This window comes from Vipera ursinii, assembly GCF_947247035.1.
Source record: "Vipera ursinii genome assembly, chromosome: 1".
NCBI lineage: Eukaryota > Metazoa > Chordata > Lepidosauria > Squamata > Viperidae > Vipera > Vipera ursinii.
The window spans coordinates 302,855,614-302,877,354 of NC_139512.1; positions in this window are offsets into that span (position 1 = coordinate 302,855,614).

The window sequence follows — 21,741 nt, forward strand, 5'->3', positions numbered from 1 at the left end:
TGTAAATTGTTCATTTGGAGATTACCAATCACAATACCAATGAGCAAGCCTGTATCATTGGGAAACGCTATACAGAATAGTAAATAAATTACAAGTGATATATCTGGAAATTTCAACTGAAGTGGGAAAATTCAAATATAAAATCAGTGCCTGCCAAGAAGAAATAAGGCATGACTAAGGGGCAAACATGAAATAAACACTTTAAATCTGAAGCAACCATTAGAGCTAAGTGGGACAAAAGAAAATTTTGAGATAATTGATAGTAGTTGTGAAAATTATGAATTAAAAGCAAATCTGAGAAACAATTTGATAGCCATACATGAATGAACTAAAGGAACATATGGTTCGATTGTGCAACCAGGTCCGTAGCCATTTAATGATAGTATAGTCCACATTTTCTCATTTTTAATAGGATCTCATTCAACACTGCATTCCTCTGATTAACTAAACTGGTTACTCTATTAATAAAGATTTGTTTTCTTAATGGGTGATTGCTTTGGCCACTAAAACCTGCATGGAACATGATGATGAAGCATACAAGAGATGTGATTTTCATTTGTTTGGAGTTTGAATGGGGTTACTAACTTGAGAAGGGGACGACAGAGAATGAGGTGGCTGGATGGAGTCACTGAAGCAGTAGGAGTGAGCCTAAATGGATTCCAGAAGATGGTAGAGGACAGGAAGGCCTGGAGGAATGTTGTCTATGGGGTCACGATGGGTCGGACACCACTTTGCTACTAACAACAACAACAACTAACTTGAGTACATTAAGCCTAGCACAGGCTTATTACAATTATTTTTCTGATAATTTTCTGCCTGCTTCTGAATCTAAACATGGGCAGAAAACTGAGGCAGCAAGTTTGACACCCCTGCAGTACAGTGTGAAGCTTTGTTTTGTAGCTTCAGTTTCCTCCTTGAGGATGACACAGACTTCTGCCAATTGCTGAACTGCACCAGACCTTGCTTTCATCTGGGTCCTTCTGTGCAGCCCCATAAACAGAGGCCTTTTTAATCACTGTATTTTGTAACAGGAAAAGTGATACCTAGTGATTTGTGCCAGTATTGCAGCTATAAAAGACTCAGATCCCACCCTCTTAGCCCAGAGGTTTTCTTTTTTATTATTATGGAAAAGAATTGGCTTTCTTTGATCATTTTTTAATAGAATAGAATAGAATAGAATAGAATAGAATAGAATAGAATAGAATAGAATAGAATAGAATAGAATAGAATAGAATAGAATAGAATAGAATAGAATAGAATGGAATGGAATGGAATGGAATGGAATGGAATGGAATGGAATGGAACGGAACGGAACGGAACGGAACGGAACGGAACAGAACAGAACAGAATAGAATAGAATAGAATAGAATAGACTAGAATAAGACCTTGGAGGTCTTCTAGTCCAGCCCTCTGCTCAAGCAGGAGAATCTATACCATCTCAGACAAGTGACTGTCCAGTCTCTTCTTAAAAACCTCCAGTGATGGAGCACCCATGAAGGCAAGCTGTTCCACTGGTTAATTGTCCTCACTGTCAGGAAGTTTCTCCTTAATTTCAGGTTGCTTCTCTCTTTGGTCAGTTTCCAACCATTGTTTCTTGTCCTGCCCTCTGGTGATTTGGAGAATAATTTCATCCCCTCTTCTTTCTGCCAGCCCCTCAAATACTGGAATACTGCTATCACATCTCCCCTATTTCTTCTTGTCTTTAGACTAGCCAAACTCAAGTCCTGCAGCCATTCTTCGTAAGTTTTAGTCTCCAGGCCTTTTGATCTATGTTTCTTTTCTACCCACAACAGAGTGGCTTCTGACAAGTTGGACCACTTTTTCCTTTTGTGAAAAGATAGATGATAAATGAACATTAAAGAGCTCAGCCTTCACCCTATTGACTATCATTATTTTCTCCAACTCATAAATCAACCACTTTCTTGGCTTTCTTCTTGTTCCATGAATACCAAAACAACATTTTTGATTTTGGTTACAAGCTGAACTTCAGTTTTCCTAATCCCATGGTTATAATTTCAGGCTGTTCTCTGATATATTCTGTTTTTCATACATGCTTCCCTTTCCTTTTGAAAAATTTATTTTTATTGGGTTTTTTTTCAGATTATCCAAGAGCTATTTAAAGCAATCTTGATGATTTTATTTGGTGCTTCCTTTTGTTTTGTTTTGTTTTCCCTTTCTATTGTGTTTGTGTTTAATTATCTGACTTTTTTCAGAATTTTACAACTTTTCTGAAGATTTTTTTTTCTTTCACAATTTTTATTAATATCATTACAAGTTTTCCCCTTAGTCTATTCAAGTAAATTTTCTTGAAATCTAGAACAGCAATCTGTTTTCTGTTCTTTTTCCGATAGTATACTGCATTCTAGAATCACATTTATTTATTTATTAAATTTTTATACCGCCCTTCTCCCGAAGGACTCAGGGCGGTGTACAGGGCAATAAATATCGAAATACAAAATACAAAAGTTAAAAAAGATTAAATAAATATGCCCAATATAATACAGTAATTAAAACTATGCTAAAAACCAAAACCCAAACCCCCAAACCCATCAGACCAGGCCGGATTGTTCAAATAGATAGGTTTTTAGATCGCGTTTGAAGGAGCGAAGGTTGGGGGCTATCCGGAGCTCAACCGGCAAGCGGTTCCATAGGTCTGGTGCACCCACAGAGAACGTCCTCCCCCTGGGGGCCACCAATTGACATTCTCTGATCGGAGGCACCCTGAGGAGGCCCACTCTGTGGGAGCGCATAGTCACTCTCACAATGATTCTACAATTTGTACTTTCTCAATGTTTTCTTTCCTATTAATAAATACTAACTCTGGTATATCTGACCTCCTAGGTCCCTCTTACAATTTTTTGGACCGTGACATTTTCTGCAAGGCACATTAAGAACTTTCCACCTGCTGCAGAGTTTTATTCCCAGCTGATGTGGGGGTAGTTGAAATTCCCCATTACCAAAGTAATGTGTTTCTTGCACAGCCCAGTCATCAGATTTGTGAAAATATGATTTTATCTATATCTTCAGCATGGTTGGGTCCCTTTGGCACAAACTCATAGACCACACCTGCAAGATTTTCATTTTTCTAGTCTTTTAATTTTTGCCCTGTCAGTTTCAGCAAGGTTTTTACCCTAGTTGTCATAAATTATATAAGTTTAGTCATTCCTTACATATAATGCAATACTCTCACTCTCTTTTTGAGGTGCCTGTTTCTTTGGAATAAATTATATTCCATCACCATATTTCAGTCATGAGTTCCATCAGATTTCAAGAATACTAACAATGTCATATCTTCCCCCTTCCCTTTACCAAAATTTCAAGTTTTCCTTATTTATTTCCATACTCTTGATAGACTTCCTTGGCTAGACTCCACTCTACCTTGATTCTAACTTTTCTGCTGCTCATGGCATTTAGCTCTGATTCTCTTATCTTTCTGACTCTAGATAAAGTTCCTTCTATTTAACCAGCTGTGATGATGTTGATGAAGCTATGTTTTATAATATAATGCTGTGCATGCATATTTACAAAAGGATTTCACTGAATCTTACTGTCAGCCTCTCTGGCTCTAATTTGACAGAAGATAACTTGTCTAATGAGAATCTTCACTGCAATCTAAAATAAAGCCATGTTCAGCAGCTAATATCCCAACATCTGTATGGGAATGCAGTCACCTCTTATACTCATCGCTATTTAAATCTGGCCATGTCTTTTTTTCCCACCTTTCTGCTAGCTCAACAGACATCTTGCTTTGTCTTTCCTAAGCTTGGTGCTAAGCAGATGACATAATTGGCATTCCTGTCCTGGGAAGTTCTAACTGTCAGCATAACTCCCACACTTCCTCCAAGAAAAGCATGTGCAAAATGATGGCTTTACTTTGATTTTGATTGTATCTGACAGTTTTATTGCAGTGAAGATCAGTGAAGTATACTTAATTTTCAGCATTCAAATGTCCATCAACATAGTAGTTTGCATTGGACTGAGTATCCAGAAATCAGATTTTAAAAACTGTCCATCAAGAAATCAGTAAATGATCAGTTTAATTTCCCCGTATTTTAGACTTAACCGAAATTACTCTTCCTTTTTTACATTATAAAGAGCCTTGGTGGAGCAGTGGGCTAATGCCTCCTTAAGTAACACCAGCTGCCTGCAATTAGTGCAGGTTCAAGTCCCACCAGGCTCAAGGTTGACTCAGCCTTCCATCCTTCCGAGGTAGGTAAAATGAGGACCCAGATTGTTGGGGGCAATTAAGCTGACTTTGTAATAATGCCGCTTGGGGGGTGTGTGAAAGCCCTAATAAGCAGGCATATACATAGAATGAAGGCTACTGCTAAGCTTGTAAGCCGCCCTGAGTCTTCGGAGAAGGGCGGGATATAAATGGAATTAAAATAAAATAAAAAAATAAAATAAAGGTATATATTCTTCTACCTATTCTTCTGTACATTAAAGCAGTTCAATTTTTTTCAACTTTCTACACAGGGCTGCGGCTGCTGTTGCTTTAAGGAGTTCATTCATTATAGATGATCCATTTCTTTATTTCAAAAAAGCAGCAGCAACTTTTTCAGGTTTGCTTTCACAAAGTCTAAACCACTCCTACTGAATCATTTTTGAAGTATGCATAGCCTATCTATTTATATATACACACACTCATTTTATGCATGCATTATTGCCCCTTCAACAGTTTTACAATGTTTTCTTTTGATCAGCCTTCAGCTGACTTTTTTGCTTTACTGTTCCTTTATTCTAAGTTGGCATCTGATAAAGAAGGATGTCATTTAATAATTTCTAAGAAGTATGTCTCAAGGTGCTATCAGACATATTTTCCAAGCTTTTTCAAGTGTTATGTTGTTGAACTTGCTGTCTTCTTCTGATTTATTGTATTACTTTTATTGAAGTTTCATCAGTTTAATACTTCTGTAAACTGATTTAAGATGTTAAGTGCCCGAAAAGCATCATAAATATTTAAAATAAAATAAATTTTGCTTTTGTTTGTTTTCTTTTTACTGACACAAAGCATTAGCTGAAGACAGGGACAAGATCAGCCATTGTGTTTTCAGCAAACACTTAGATGGTTTAAATGCTAGGGAGCAAAGATATTTTCTTTACAACAGAAGCAGCGTCTGGAGGGAAATGATAACAATTACTGTCCTCTATAGTGCAAAGAAGTGATGATCTAGAGAAGCTCAAAGAAGAATGGTATGAGACCTGACTTGGTTTTAGCTGAAATTATGTAATGACATAATTTTGGCCAGATAAATATGGCCAAAAGAAGGATGCGGTATATGTATGGAAGTTTTCAAACTTCTCAGGTGATATGTCTATGTAGATTCTCAATCATCCAGGTCATGGTTGTCCCAAAGGTGCTTTTTCACGAGGCAACTGGACTTTCTTGTTTTTTCTATGAAGTCCACATTTTAGGCAGAGAGGACCACTGGTTTGAAAGAGGAGTCAAAGAGGCCATCTATGTCAAAATTGAACAGCCCTCTCTCAACAGAGGGGGAGGGATATGACATCATCTACCTCCAGTCTACAACACAGTCCTTTCAACAGTTCCAAGAAGGTTCTACACCCATTTGCACTACTCATGTTTGGTTCTGATAGACGAGGACTCAGAGTGGTTTTACAATGAACGAGTTTATTGAATACACATAAGTCAACTGTCAACTGTCAAATGTTGCAAGCTTTTATAGTGGAACTGTTTGAACTGTAACCAATCATCAGAGTCTCTTTTCCCGCTTCTTGTTTATTGTAACCAATGATTGCACCGGAATCTCCCGCTCTAAACCCTGCTTTATTGCAATCTGCTATTTTCCTTGTTTGCAACTATTTACAGACACAACAACTCAGGTGACCCTGATGACACAGATAAGCCTCCAGGTAGCATTAAAGACTAGCTAAAAGAATGCAAATAAGCTTGGTTGAATATTGATTGCTGGACACTGCTATATGAGCCATCAACAGACCCACTGAGATAAACCACACTTTACACACATTCAAAAGAGACAATAAAAAACTAGGAAGGAAACAAAAGGAGTAGAACACATCCCTTCCAGCAGCCAATATTCAAACAAGGAGGGATCAATACCAGAAAAAACAATCTGGCAGAAAGCAATATTCTAATCAAAGAATCACCAAGGAGGAATCCCCTCCACCCAAAAAAAAAAAAAAACCTGGGAAGACAAGCTGCTGTATATAAATGGGGAGCAAATTGCATGCTCACTTGAACTGATGCTATTACCAAGACAGGTAATAAAACATCTGCAAACAAGCAAACAAGCTCAGGGAGCATCTAGAACTCCATAGATTACATTACAAAGGAGAATAATTATGCTTAAATAAAGTTATCAAAATATCTCAAATAAATAGGGAGAAAAAAAGATCAGATTTAAATAAAGAGCTTGACACCTCTTGGACAAATCTCTAATATACATCGTTATAACTAGACTAATCACGTAGTATAAATTTACTGTCTAATCAACTTTATTCTGGATAAGTTCCTTGAAGTTGGGCAAAAAAAAATCCTATACATTTGGATTGTGGCATAATTTGTGTTCACCACAATTTTATTTCTAATTTGCAATTTAGCCTCTATTTGTTAAAGTGCTGCTGTTTTCAGTAATTATCTATTACTTAGAAAAAGCTGTAAATAAGCCACTCCTGCTACAATTACTGCTTGTTAATGCCTTGGGAGATCAACATTAAGCTAAAGATATTGTATGCAAATCCAAGTCATACATAGTATTTTGGCACTTACTTCATGGTTTTTAATCCTATTAAAGAGGATTTTCTTATTTGTATTCATTAGAAGTTGACTATTACACTTTGTATATAAAATGGGCTCAATAAACTTTTCCATGTAATTTAACTGGAAATTGTACAATCACTGCCACATAGCTTTCTTTCACTTGAGGACTTGTGACAAGTTCTTTTTTTTTAAATCATGCTCAATTGGACTGACCCAAACTCAGGATAGACACAAACCCACTGGATCCTGGACAGGCAGATTCTTTATACTTCCCTATAAGGATTGGGTGGTGGTTTTAATTTGTGAAAACAAACATGTTAAAAGTGATATGAAAATGCTTTTTATATTGCTATCTCTATACTATTACCATTATTACTACCATATACTATTATTCTTCAATTACTATCATGAAAATTTTTATACTCTATATCATTATACCAATCAATATACTATAAGGTAAAGGTAAAGGTTCCCCCGCACATGCGTGCTAGTCGTTTCCGACTCTAGGGGCCGGTGCTCATCTCTGTTTCAAAGCCGAAGAGCCAGCGCTTGTCCGAGGACGTCTCCGTGGTCATGTGGCCAGCATGACTGGATGCCAAAGGCGCACATAACGCTGTTACCTTCCCACCGTAGTGGTCCCTATTTTTCTATTTGCATTTTTATGTGCTTTCGAACTGCTAGGTTGGCAGAAGCTGGGACGAGTAACAGGCCTCACTCTGTTACGCGGCACTCGGGATTCGACCCGCCAATATACTATACTCTCTACTATTACTATTCAATTACCATTACTCACTACTTTATTACCTAATCACCTTTTACTTGTTGTATACTAGTATGTTAAGATTTTAGGAAAGAACATTTCTGTCTTAAATCTGTTCTGTCCATCCCCTCTATTTCATCTTTTTCTGTCAATAGCCAACATGTCCAGCTCTTGCACCGTTTTTACATTGTGCTTTGTCTTCTTGTGCTGCTATACTTCTTTTTCCTCAAATAGGAAAGGAAAAAGTCAGCACGGGTACCTGCAATTTTGCTAAGCTCCCTGCTCTTCCTCAGGCCTCCCCTCTAATTCATTTTATTTAAAAACCTCAAAGAGTGTATTTCTGACTGATCTATTGGCCTAAGATATATTTTCCTTTTAAATATATTTTAGAGAACACACCACAGTAGTAGTCTAGTTTGTACATAACACAAATTCAGAAAGCAAGGTTTATAAACTATAGCAGTTGGGCTTATCTCAGTAAGCAAATCCGACAATTTTGGTTTTACGTATCAGCACCTGGGGGCCCGTTTTCACATAAATTAAAGATTTTATTCAAAAAGGCATAATTTACATAATAATTATGCTTGTTTTCATTTCTATATCTAATTTTAGTAGGATTATGAACACAAACTAACTTGGGAAGGGGGCATGGATTAATGCTTAGCCTGAAGAATATAGTTTAATAGCACAGTAGAGAATTTCAATTATTTTTTTTCCTCACCAGTAACCTGGCTTTCTGTTTCTAATGGTGAGCAGAATTCTGCAATTCCGCTCACGATTGATGAGATTTCTCCCTGTTTCCCAGACACTTTGGTTAAAATTGGTGATTCCTCCCCACAGGGAATCAGTAACCTTCAAGCAGGCAGGCCCTAGTTCTGAAAAGGTTAAGGAAAATACCCTTTAAAGGAAGTACTCCTCTAATTTTCCTTTACACCCTTAATTTTTTCCCATTTTCCAATGCCATTTAACCAGGCCAATTAAAAATGTGCCCCTGCCTCCTCCAGTCAAATCCTGGGGTTGGCTACAGTGGTGAACGTGTCAGGCCAGAAATCAGGAGACAGTACATTCTAGTCCCACCACCTTAGGCTCAAAGGCAATTGGGCACCTTGGGTCATTTTTTTTCCCTGGGAGAAGGAAACGCCAAACAACGTCTGAGAAACCTTGCCAAGAAAATTTCAGAGATGTGTCCATCAGTCGCCAGGAGTCAAGAAAAAAGAAATCCTCTGACTCAAGACACAGACACAGACTCAAGTTTGAAAGCACGGCTGTTGCAAGTGGGCAGATAAGTTGTGTTTCCTCTGCTTCTAGTGAAGGAAATTGCTGGGACAAATAGACAGCAATCAAGTCTCTCTGTGTGTCCATGTAAACATTTTCTTATAATACTTAATCCCAGACTGAACAACCAATGAGGTCTACCTCAAAACTGTGCCTGAGATAATCCAAATGAAAATTATTTCCATTTTAATCACCACTTTTCCACAAAGTAGGAACCTTGAAATGATAAACTTATTTTGGGAAAGGCAAAAAATCAGGAGGACTCTGGCAGCACCTTTTCCAACTAACAAATTGTTATTGGAAGACATAACCTTTTGGGAGCTGCAGCTCACTTCATCAGATGCTTTATAATAAAAATTGGTTAGTTGAAAAAATTAACACCCCCTGATTTTTGCCCCCACTGACTAACACAGCTCTCTTTCTATCATACTTGGTTGGGAAGGATAACATTTAGCAAGTTTTTCCTTTGCTTCAAGGAAGAACAAATCCTTTTGTTTTCCCAATAAAAAGGTTAGCCTCAATAGCCAGTACCCTACCTATGGGGAAATATTATCCTAGATTCCATGAAGGATACAGGAAAAAAAGAAGCAGCTTTGAAAAAAAACCCACAAAATATTCTCTTCTCTTTGACTAACTTATTTTAGTAGTTCTATTCATTTATAACATAAAATGTGAAAATAAAGAAGCAAATGGTAAGGGACAACAGTAGAAAAAGGGATTAACTAATTGAAAAGAGCAAACTTATTTGCTAGGCTCTCTCAGATAATCACCAGAAGAAAGTTTCATCAGAACAACATTCATTCTTATTATTTTGTGATTTTCCCCCATCTCAGAGTGTCTAATTCCCTCACTGAGCTTATCCTATACACTCAATGGTATAGCCAGCCTGCATCTGCAATTTATTTTTCTGACACCCTATCAAGGTGACACAAGGAGCTACAGATTTGCAAGAGGGTGTCACTTTTTCCCCCTGATAATTGGCAGACTGATTCAAAGTCCTTTCTTGAGATGTTTGCACATGGCAATTAAAAAAACACAGCATTATTTAGTCTCCCTGATAAAACAGAGTCTATAAAGGCTGTGGATTCTACAGATGTGTAAGTAATGCATCTTTCATGAGCAGAAAGCTGGCCCTAAATCATGAAAAGACTGCTAAAATTAGTCCCATGCCTAAATATGCACCTATAGGTTTTCTAGAAGTTTCTTCTAATTAAAGAGAAAGCTGAGATGATGGTTATTAGGCAGAAATCTTAGCAATTCATCTATCCCTCACACATGCATACCAAGATTATTCCCTTTGGGCATTTTCCAGAAAGAATTTGAATGAGGTATTTTTGAGAACATACCATTTTGTTCTAAGCTTCTGTACAAGAGAATGATCCTAGACCTTCTGGCTCCTCAGATGAACACTGTCTCCAAGGAATGAACAACAATTGCAACAGAGTGCCTCAGTAGGTGATACCGTCTTTTAATTCTTCTAGTGTTTGTGCAAAAGGCACGTTTCTAATCTCAGAGTTTTCTGTTTCCGTTTTCTCTCTTGAAAAGCAGGAAAATAAAGTTATGCTTTCCCTATGAAAAATTTTCTCTGATTAGAGTACCTACTAACCCCAGCAATATAATACTGTAAATAAACAGAGTTCAACTTTGCAGAAAATGTTATCACCACCTTGAGTAAATACTGCTGGAGTGAATATGAGCTCTGGATTAAAAGTCAAAGAAAATAAAACGCCCAAGACCAATATAATATTGTTCAATTTACAATCTCTTCTTTCAGGGTGTTGTTCAATTCTTGTCCTGGATTTTCAACCAGGTTTAATTTGTTTGGTTTTTTTCTAAACTCTTCCAGGAAATGAAGAGAAATTCATGACAGGAAATGAAAAAGCAATCTAAAAATGGTATGTAAATATAGGTTATGATTTAATTAGGCTAGGCAAGAAATAAATAAATCACTTACTTTGAAATTACATTTTAATCAATGTATGATTGGGATTCTCAGACTTTCTAGTACCTTAGGTGTCAACTAAGTTTTGAAGAAGCTGGAACACACAATAACTCTTCTTACTCTTCCTATTTAAGGCTGATCAGGTGCCCCCCATGATACTAGTGAACTCCAAGAGGTCCCTGATACACTGATAATTCCCATTCAACATAAGAGTTCTGATCTTTTTGCTTTGCATTTCTTTACTTTTCACTTCACACTTCAGTTGTAATAATTCTGTTGCCTAGCATCCTCCCTTTAATTAACAAAACCATAATGAATTAGAAGAGGGCTAAACTGACTGCTTTGATGACAGGAAAAAAAACACACAATTATTTTTGTTTCGACTTGGAAACCACTTCTGGACTTTGTGCTTGAGGTGGAAAAAACGAAACTTTTACCAGTTAGAAAAGTTTGTTGTTACAGAAATGGCTAGTATATATTAATATAAAAATAAAAACTTGAGGTTTGATGCTGCTATTCTACTGCACCAAAGGGAGTTGGAAGTCAATGCCTTTTCTTTCCTTTTTTTCCTTTGCCCTACATTTTTCCCTTCCCTTCTCCCTCTCTTACTTTCCCACTATTTTCTTTTGTATTTTTGTATTTTATATTATCAACTAATAAAAAATAAAAATAAAACAAAAACACAATGCAGCAGCATTATGGGATCACTTTCTACTTTTTTCAAATATAAAGGTAGTCAGTGGTTCCCTCCCAACTTTTTTAAGCATTAACAATCTCACTCTGTGTTGTGATTCAGGGTCAGCCTGTGGGTTCGGCAGTTGGGTCGAATGACTCAGAGGAGAAGGGGGGTGTTGAAGAGCTTGCTGAGGGGGTTGAAGATCTTGCTGATGAGAGCCCTCAGGCAGGCCCCTCCCACCTGGTCACTACGGAGACCCAGCTGTGTGAGCCTGACAGCATGGATGAAGATGACCCACATCTGGCCCTGTTCAAGGATGCCCGATACAGGAGGCAGTCAATCAGGAGTAAACAGAGGAAGGCAATGGGGCACCTCGGAAGGAGGCAGAGAGAAGCCATGCCCTGAACTGTATAAAAGGGGAATGCGTGGGACGGCTGGTTTGCTGAAGGCAACTGCTTGATTAGTTCCTGTTTCATAGCTCCTGTTTCATGGTTGGTGTCTTGTTTTGCTCTGTTTTATGTTAATAAATTTGGCAGGCTTAATTCCAGCCTCTTGCCGTTTGTAAAGGAGTTGTCCCTGCCTTTTCTGCAGGGCCAGTAGCAGGCTGGTACAGAACACTCTGTTAGAACTGTTTGCAAAACCTATTTTCTCAGTGCTTGCCAAATTGACCCAGCATGTCAGACTTTGTGAAGCTTAAACAAAACTGAAAGACATTCCTATCTGTGTTAGTCAAAAATATTGTTTATTTTTTTTAAAAAAAAATCCATTCAAAATGGTTTTGGATCTGAAAACGCTCTACCAAAGCAGTACTAGAGAACTGCACATCTCAACTATATGTCTATATGATGGGAACTGTGTTGGAAAATCTTGGGAGATTACTTTTAAGGTACTTCTCAAAATGTAGTAGCCAGTTAAAATTAGTGTTCACAGAACAGCTAAAGTTTAATAGTGAAGCAAAGGAAAGGATGTTGATACATTCCTTGTTTGATTTAAAGGGAGGAACCATGACTTATTATAAACCAGACAACCTTCCCTCATCCCTTTCCTTAGGCTCCAATTATTACACGGACAACTACCTTGGTGCTCTGGATTCACTCTCAAGATCATATTCTCTGGATAGTGTTTTGCTTGTTTCTAGTGGAACCTCTACCTAGAAGCAAGTTAAACTAGATAAATCTCTTCCCACTTCTTCGATGCAACATAAATAAAAAGCCAATTACATAGAAGGCCTCCTGTTTTTCTTAGCAGGAAGCTCAGAGGTGATAAACATACCTTATTTTGGCTTATCTTGATAGCAGATACACTCCATTAATCATTGGCTATCTTGGGAAATAGCAGGTAAATTCCCCTTCAGGTGCTATAATTCATTGTCTGGAACAGGTATCTTGGTTTAATGTGATTTAAGAAAATATTCATTGCCAACTTGATTAGAAAGTCCTATCAGCAGCCTGGCAGGGGAGGCACTTAATGTGGCATGGCACCATTTTGTGATTGTTAGCCTTTGTCTTTAGGAAGTGCAAATACAGAGATGTACAACAGAAACACTGTTATAGTTCAGTAGTGTCCTTCCATTAATAAAAAAGTTGGGAAGCTGTAGCCCCAAGACTGCATGTATCCTTGTGTTGAAAATTAAGCTACGCAGGTTTAGGCCTTTGGAGCACTGTTTTTCAGTGAAGCTGAATCACTGGTTCCATGGTACATTTGGGGATATGTCCAAAAAGGTGATACTGGGAGATTATTGTTTCACTCCTAGTCATTAAACTATATTGTCCCACTGGTCCAATATTTCCTCTATTCTTTAACATGTACACAAAACGTCTGGAGGAGATCATCCAGAGCTTTAGAATAGGGTGCCATTGAATGTCGATGACATCCAGATCTTCTTCTCCCTACCATCTAGCTTCCAGATTGACTTGAAGGTTGATTAATCTCAATAAGGATCCAGGCAAGGGTGAACAAGCAAATTAAATGCAGATGAGATAGCAATATTATTGCTAGGGGAGGAAACTTGGACTGAAAGATGTAGGTAAAGCCTGTTTTGATTCAGAGTACATTCCCCCCAGAAAGAACAGTTTGCTGTTTTGGAGGGCTCCTTGTCTCAGTTCTTATCGGATGTCAGATGCTGTTGTAGCAGAGAGTGGCGTGCGTGTTTGCACAACTGCAAACATTCCTCAGCTAGTTGCATCTGGTAAAATTAGTGACCTTCAATAGAAGATGTACATTTTGTACAACATCTTTGACAACATCTTACTTGCTAAATTGCTGAATCTGCTTCCCCACCCATGTAAAATGCTGCCTTTGCTCACCCACTTTCTTTACCATCCTGCCTGCTGTTGCTTCAATGTTATTTTGCTTTATTTTTTTCTATATGAATATTGAATATCTGAGTTTGAGTCCTGATGACATGCTGCTGTCATGATAATAGTCTGAACTTGGCAAGACAATCAACATTCATCATATATTGACTGACTAAAGATCAGGCAAAGCCTTCACCTTGATGGACAAATAATTTACCCTCTTTGAGATAAAGGATTCTGATTCAGTTTAGAAGGACCTGCTCTGAAAAACATGAATAGGAATGCCAATAAATAAAATGCTTTTTAAAACCAAATTGATGCTCTCCAGATTTTCTGTGCCCTAACTTCCATACCGTTCCAGTCTCCTGGTTCTTTTTCCTTCCCATGTCTTCCCATCATCTGACATAGCTGTATAATTTGCGTTCAGAAGATTTTATTTCCATTTGTAATTAGCTTGTTTTGTTATTTGACCTAGGCAAGACATTTTAAAAGATTCATCCCGAAAACACTGAGGAATCTCTGGCCTCCAAAACCTTCAGCACAGGTGCTTCAAGGATCTTCCTAGGTTAACTTCACTGGCATTTGCATTGGACAGTTGCCTGGGCAGCCATATTGGGAAAACTCTTGAGAAATATGTCTACCTCAGAGCTTCACAGAGAGAAGCTTCATATTTCTCCTTGAATATTTGCAAGAATTATTGGTTATGTTGCTCAAACCTAATCTAGCTTTGAGATTATTGTGCATGGAACAAGTCAGCTTCATTCAAAATTTTATCAAGTTGGTTTCTTTCCACTGAGTTTTGTCTAGTTTTTTGACAGCATGCTCATTTCTGATTGTTTTAAATCATTTTATGGCTACAGAAAGGAGCAGGAGATGAACAATATGAGAACACTCAAGTCTGAGATTTCCTGGGAGCTTGATTTCATAAGGCTAAGACCACTTGGGTGGACTAATGCTTGTTAGTCAAGAGTTCACTTAATATGTTTTGCTAGTGAGAAGACCGCAGTGCTGTAAGTGAGATGGTGAGATTAGAAGGTCAAGTCTACATAAAGCAGGTTTTCAAAGTTTGGAGCTATAGTTTCAGAGGTTATCTTGGTGTGTTTCCTGCCTCAGTGTGGCAAGAAAAAGAACAGTTAATTTTTGGAAACTGTGATTATTATGGAGTGCAAAAAAGAGATTTTGCTAGTAGAGAATTAGAGCTTCAGTACTTCTCTCTTCTGAATCATAAGTTAGCTTTGGGCATTTTGCCTACATGTTTTCCCTGTACACATATACAAACTGGAAGGCTGCATTGCATGTCATGAATAGCTGCCCTTTTGAAGGACAACAGAATTTCAGTTTGCATATTGCACCATTATATAAGTTTGTGTTAAAAGATGAAACACACCCATTTCTTCCCATTGGGATGTAGGATGTACAGTTCTTCAGTCTTCAATTTTTTCAATGCTTACAGATTCAGTTATTTTCTGTAAAATTTAAATTAATAAATGTTTCCACTTTTACGCCAAACCTCTGTTCTTCTTCAGAGGATCCTTTTTAGGCCTGAAGTTAGCAATCTGAGGTATGGCTTTCTTGGTTAAAGGAATTAATCCCAAAGGAATTAACCTGATTATTTCCCCCACCCTTCTTTTTCTCTCCCTCTCCCCCCTCCCCCCGCATAATGTCATTTGATAACTTCTATTGTTATTATGAACTCAAGTAATTTATAACTCCACTTATAGCATTGTTTTATTTTTTGTATAATGTGACTTTCTGGTGCTCTTCCTGTGTACTTAATGTCTTATGAAAGCTTGATTGCATAAGCTAAGGTTACTACTAATGCTATCAAAAGTAAGTTTGTATTGAAGGATTGCATTGTAAAAGACTAAATAAATAATAAGCAAGCTACAGCATAGACATTGGCTCCCTAATGAGGTCAGAAGGCTTATTAGGATTTGTTTTACACCCGTTTGAGTAGCCTGGACAGGGAAGACCATGCTGTAATTTTCTGTTCTTGGCTGCAACATTAGGTAGATGTTGTGTGCTACTTCGTTTCCTTCTCATTTTTTCCTGTATCATACAGGGGTATCCTCAGGAGATGTATGTCAAAAAAGTCAAGATGGCAGCTGCAATTGCAATCAAAGCTCCATTTATTTTTTATGTGTATAGATTCCACCACTTTTCACATGGTGTCCATATCTTTGTACACTGCAGGTTCCTACTGTGCAGTGCAGATGCCAGCTTGACTTTTTTTAACGTACTCAGATGCCACTGCTCCTTATCTTAAACAATGGGTCTCAATGAATTGGAAGAAACTGGCATGGTGGTAGAAGATTCAAAATGTACTAAAAAAGAGAGAAAAAAGTTAGAGCAGGTACTTGCCGCATGAACCTGATCTACATCATGCATGATTTACACACACAATTAACTTCAGCAAGCTCTGGGTTAGAGTGTGACAGCTGTTTAATAGTGTCTCACAAAGACACACATCACATTTGAGCAGCCAGTAATGGATGTTTTTGAATCTGTTTAAGCAATCTGGTGTGTAAAATGGAGTCCTTTGAGGATTTGTCATATCATCTGCATTTAAGCCTTTATTGAATCTCAACCTCATCAAACTATTCTTAGCAACTGAATGGTGTGTGTATATATATGTGACCACACATGTGTCTTTCAGAGCCAGAAATACATTTTGCTAAATATGAAAGATGTGTTAGTGGGGGGGGGAGAGGAACTTACAGAAAAAAGATGGGGTTACTTTTGAAAATTCATTAAATATTACTGTACATCTTTCACTAAAACTTCACACTGACACAAAGGCCTGCACCTTAAGTCACAGCAGCCAATTTAAAACAGGATGGCATTGATGCTGCTATTGCTGGATTAACTGTTGATAGAAAATTCATGCTATACACAATTCTGCTTTGGGAGGTTATTTTAAATACAAATTCCAACCTTAACCACTTTTTCCCCCTTTTCTGCAAACATATTAAACATTTGGTTATGAATATTGAAATATGCATATCTGAATGTGTCCTCACTTTTGGTCAGTTTATAACATAATATTTGTTCTTTTTCAATTTATAAATAGATGATCTTTCAAACTTTATTATCCAGACAGTCCAGGGCATGGGTAGATTCTACTGATGAACAAACATTAAGTAACAATGCATAGTTTCAACAGTCTCAAAAGTGACATGCAGAATTATGCAGAAAACATCTCATAAATTAAAAGAACTTGGTGTTTTTCATAGCACTGAGACAGTAACTTTCCATGCCATATAATAGTATATCGCCCCCTTGGCCGCCAATCTCAAAAAAGGAGATACAGTCCATCATTAAAAGCTTAAACAGCGGCTTCCGGTTTGCGCACGTGGCACTTCTGGACGCGCAGGAACAGTCCGCTTCCGGCCGTCTGTTTCTTTCTGTTTTGGAGAACCCTGAAAAGGGTCAAAAATTGCCCTGCAGGGGCGATTACTGAGAGGAGGACTTCCCTGCGATTGCGGAAGGGTGGCAGCCCTCTGCTTGAATCCTGGACAATCTCCTTTGGCCTGAAGAAGAAGAGACCTGCCATAAAGATAGCCGATCACTAAGCTGCTCCCTGCCGAAAGCCAAAAGCAGTACCAAGCACTAAGAAGCAATCTGGAGGGCCTGGGTGAGCCTTTACCTTTCCTATTCCCTTAACCATCTTCCTTTTGGACTTTCCTGAAAATCTCCTTCCCCATTTTTTGAGAAAACGGCGAATATCTACTCTGGGAATAAATCTTAAATCCTTAAAGCTTTAAACAAAATTTAATTAATTCAGCAAAGAAATTAAGCAATTTCATCTGTATTTACTAAAAAGCTCCTATTTTTTGCTGGGGATCCACTATCCTATCTTCTTTCTAAGCTGTGAATTAAGGAAAAAAATTGGACTAATGTTACAAAAGTTCTATATTAATTTGGAAAAAAAGAGAAAGTTTTTACATTGCATTTTATATGTTATTGATGACACCTTGTGGCGGAACTTGGTACAGCAAGTAAATTTCTTTTTTCTGTTTTGAGAGCTGACTGAATAACAGAGCTGTTCTTGACATTATTCTTAAAGATAAGTGTGGGAACACCTGGCACTGAAAACAACTCTTTTGGAGGTGGAAAATCCTTTATTCTTATTAAAATAGCCTCTATGGAAGATTTAGCTTCAAACAATAACGAAATGGATGAATATATCCCACCACTTGACTATAAATTGATACTGGACATGATTTTGGCAATGACAGAGCAAATTAAAGCCAAACTGCAAGAAAAATCTGACATCTCAAAGCCACCAAATCAAATTCTGACTTTAAATGAGGAAAAGATAACCCAAAACCAAATAGAAGTGGAAACTAACATTAAAATGGGAGATTTCAAAGAACAACAAAAGCAACCTATAGAAAACCTTAAAGTCCAAACTTTAATGGCAACTACAAAACTTACACATCAAAAAGCAACAGCACCTGAAGAAATCAATACTAAGAGTGAAGACACTAAAGGCCTTCAAATACACTATATTGAGAATTCAACTAATCAAATGACAATCATAATACCAGCTACTACTTTCTTCTTAACCCGATAGAATTGGAAGAACAAAAAGACTTGACTGATCTAATGACAACTATATTACATCAATCATCAAAAAGTGAACTATCAAAGCAAAACTACAATGGCTACAAAGGGAACATTTTCCTTGCAAAATTAACATTTTAATACATTCCCTGGATTCATATAAGGGCTATAGGAAGAAAGGAAGATACATTTGAGAATTTAAAGATGCCAAGTGGGAAGCCTGGTTGGCACAAAAGGAAGGCAAGAGTTAGATTTAAAAAAACTGAACTTGATTCTTTTTTGGGATTCCTAAAGATAGAGTATAAAAATACCTTTCAATGGATTAAGGGGAATCTCTAAAAAATATATATTTTTAGCGTATAAGACGACCCCCCCCCAACTTTTGAGATGATTTTCAAGATTTTTTGTCTTATACGCCAGAAAATCAGCGAGCCCGGGAAGGCACGCCCTCCCCTCTCACTGTGGAGGACGCAGGGCAGGCTGGCGTCTGGCGGGAGCCGGCAGGGCAGTCCTGCGCATGCGCGCGCTCTCCGGCTGTTAAGGAGCACTCCTTAGCAGCCGGGGAGTGCGCGCGTGTGCAGGACTGCCCTGCTGGCTCCCGCCGGACGCTCTTCCCTCTTGAGGCAGCATCGCTCCCCGGCTCCTAAGGAGTCCTCGGGGATGCTGCCTCAAGAGGGAAGAGTGTCCAGCGGGAGCCGGCAGGGCAGTCCTGCACACGCGCGTACTCCCCAGCTGCTAAGGAGTGCTCCTTAACAGCCGGGGAGTGCGTGCATGTGCAGGACTGCCCTGCTGGCTCCCACCAGACGCCAGCCTGCCCTGCTTCCTCCACAGTGAGAGGGGAGGGCGTGCCTTCCCAGGCTCGCTGATTTTCCGGCGTATAAGACGACTGGGCGTATAAGACGCCCCCCCCAACTTTTGAGATGATTTTCATGGGTTAAAAAGTCATCTTATACGCCGGATAATACGGTAACTGATTCTATATTTAGCTTTTGATCTGTAAGGGAAAACAAAAGTAAACTCTTAGAATATAATTTTGAACTATATTATAGAAATTGGAATGATATATCAAAAGATAGTATTTTAACAATTGATGTACTTAACCATACTGAATGTACTTAATTGATGACTTATAGAAGATATTAGTTGTTACTTTTGAACTATATTATAGAATCCAGAATTTTATATATAAAAGACAGCATTTTAATAATTGTTGAATGGTTAAGATAAAAATATACTTCTAATAATTGGTGATTTGTTAAGATGAAAATTAGACTTTAATGGTAAAACGTAAGAATGTTTTGTAACGAACAATGTAAGTTTTGTAGACAAGAGAATTATTTTTTATTGAAATAGGGAATTGTGGGTTACCCAAAAATTAAGCTTTCTTTTTTATACTATAGGCTATTCTAGAATATTTTATTGCAATTACCGGTAGATAAAATTTAAAAATAGGATATTGATATGTATTAGTGAAAATATATTGAAAATTTTGTTAATTGACTAGGTACAACTAGAACTGTATTAACTTGACTATTTTGATTATGTGATAACTAAGGGAACCAGAGAGGGAATTCCTGTTGATGTAACCTGAACTATTTACAACTTGTTATTTGTTATTTTGACTACCCAGCCACCGTATTGCTTCACAAATACATGTATTTGTAAATATTAAAAAATCAATAAAATGTATAAAAAAGCTTAAAGAGCAATAAAGCCCCAGGTGAGGATTTTTTTACCAGCAGAATTATTTAAGAAATTTCCTAATTGGTGGGGCCCTGTATTAGCAGGTCTTTTTACACACATAAATAACACCTGCCATATTCCAGATGGGTGGAAGATGGCAATAGTTGTCCCCATATATAAAAAAGGGAATAAAAAGGATCCTAGTAATTACAGGCCCATCAGCCTGATTGACATTGTAGCAAAAATATATGCTAGGTACCTTTTGAATAGAATTGAAATCTGGGTAGAGGAAAACAACATCCTCACAGAAGAACAAGCAGGTTTTAGACAAAACAGATCTACTATTGATAACTGCTTTGTCTTGAACCAGTTAATTGCCAAATATGCCTATAAGAGGAGACCCCTGTTTGCTGCTTTTATAGACCTTACAGCAGCATTTGATATGGTAAATAGAGAAGTACTATTGAGTAAATTGACATCTCTTAAAATGGAACCCAGACTCCTGGCTTTGATTAAAGCCGTTTACACAAGTACCTGTTTGACGGTGCAGTATGGGGTTAATGGGGCCCTATCTAACAGGGTTCAAACAAATAAAGGGATAAGGCAAGGGTGTATCCTGGCCCCATTATTATTTAATTCATACATCAATGACTTACCAGGGTTAATGAAGGATACCATGGTACACATGCCGATGATCCTAAATACTTACTGTAACAGCTTGCTTTAAGCTGATGATATGATTCTATTATCATACTCACAAGTAAGATTACATAGGCTATTAAGAAGATTCAGCTCTTATTGCCAGGATAACTCCCTAATCATTAGCAAATCTAAATAAAAAATAATGGTGTTTGGAGGAAACCATCACAGACATAAGTGGCAATTAGATGGTGAACCAATTGAACAGATTAACACCTTTGTATATTTGGGCGTAACTTTTTCCAAGACTGGATCTTGGGCCTGCCATCATCAACAGAGTACATTTAGAGCAAAAGCCCGTTTGAATTTACTGCTCAAACTAAAGAACCATAGTTACCCAGGGTCCCTAGCCCCATTAATCAAGGTTTATAAGGCTAAGGTTACTGCAATGCTCTTGTATGGAGCAGAAATTTGGAGTCTTTACTCAACCACAGTCCTAGAACAAACACAGTCCCAGCATTTGAGATGTATTTTGGGTGTAGATCCAAGAACATCTGCTGCAGCAGTTAGAGCTGAATTGGGAATTCATACAATTCAGGCATTATCTAAAATTAGAGCTTATAACTACTCCATTAATGAAATGGAAACTGATAGACTCCCCAAGTTATGCCTACTAGAGCAAATAAAACTACAATCACAAATCTCTTGGATCACCAAAGTAACAAATTTTGTAAGAAGCTGTGGCCTTCCTGTCTCTTGCGTAACAGGAGAACAATCCAAAAAAAAAAGTTGCCCAAAGAATTAAGGATATAGAAGCACAAACTGATATAGCTATCCTTGGTAAGGTGGGTAACTTGAAATGGTTGAGTAAATACAAACGTACTTTTCAAGTAGACAGTTATTTGAAGTTACAACTCTCAAAACATCTTAGGGAGATATTTATGCGAGCGAGATTTGAACAGCTTGACACAATGGTCAGATATGGGAGATTTCATGCTATACCCTATAATGAGCATCTCTGCATTTGCGGAGCAGCAGAAGTAGAAGATCTGGCTCATATCCTATTTGACTGTTGCCTGTATAAGAGGGTGAGAGACAAGTATCTTGGTCTATGTACCAAACGAATGACCCATTGGGATCCCCATATCAAAACAACTTACC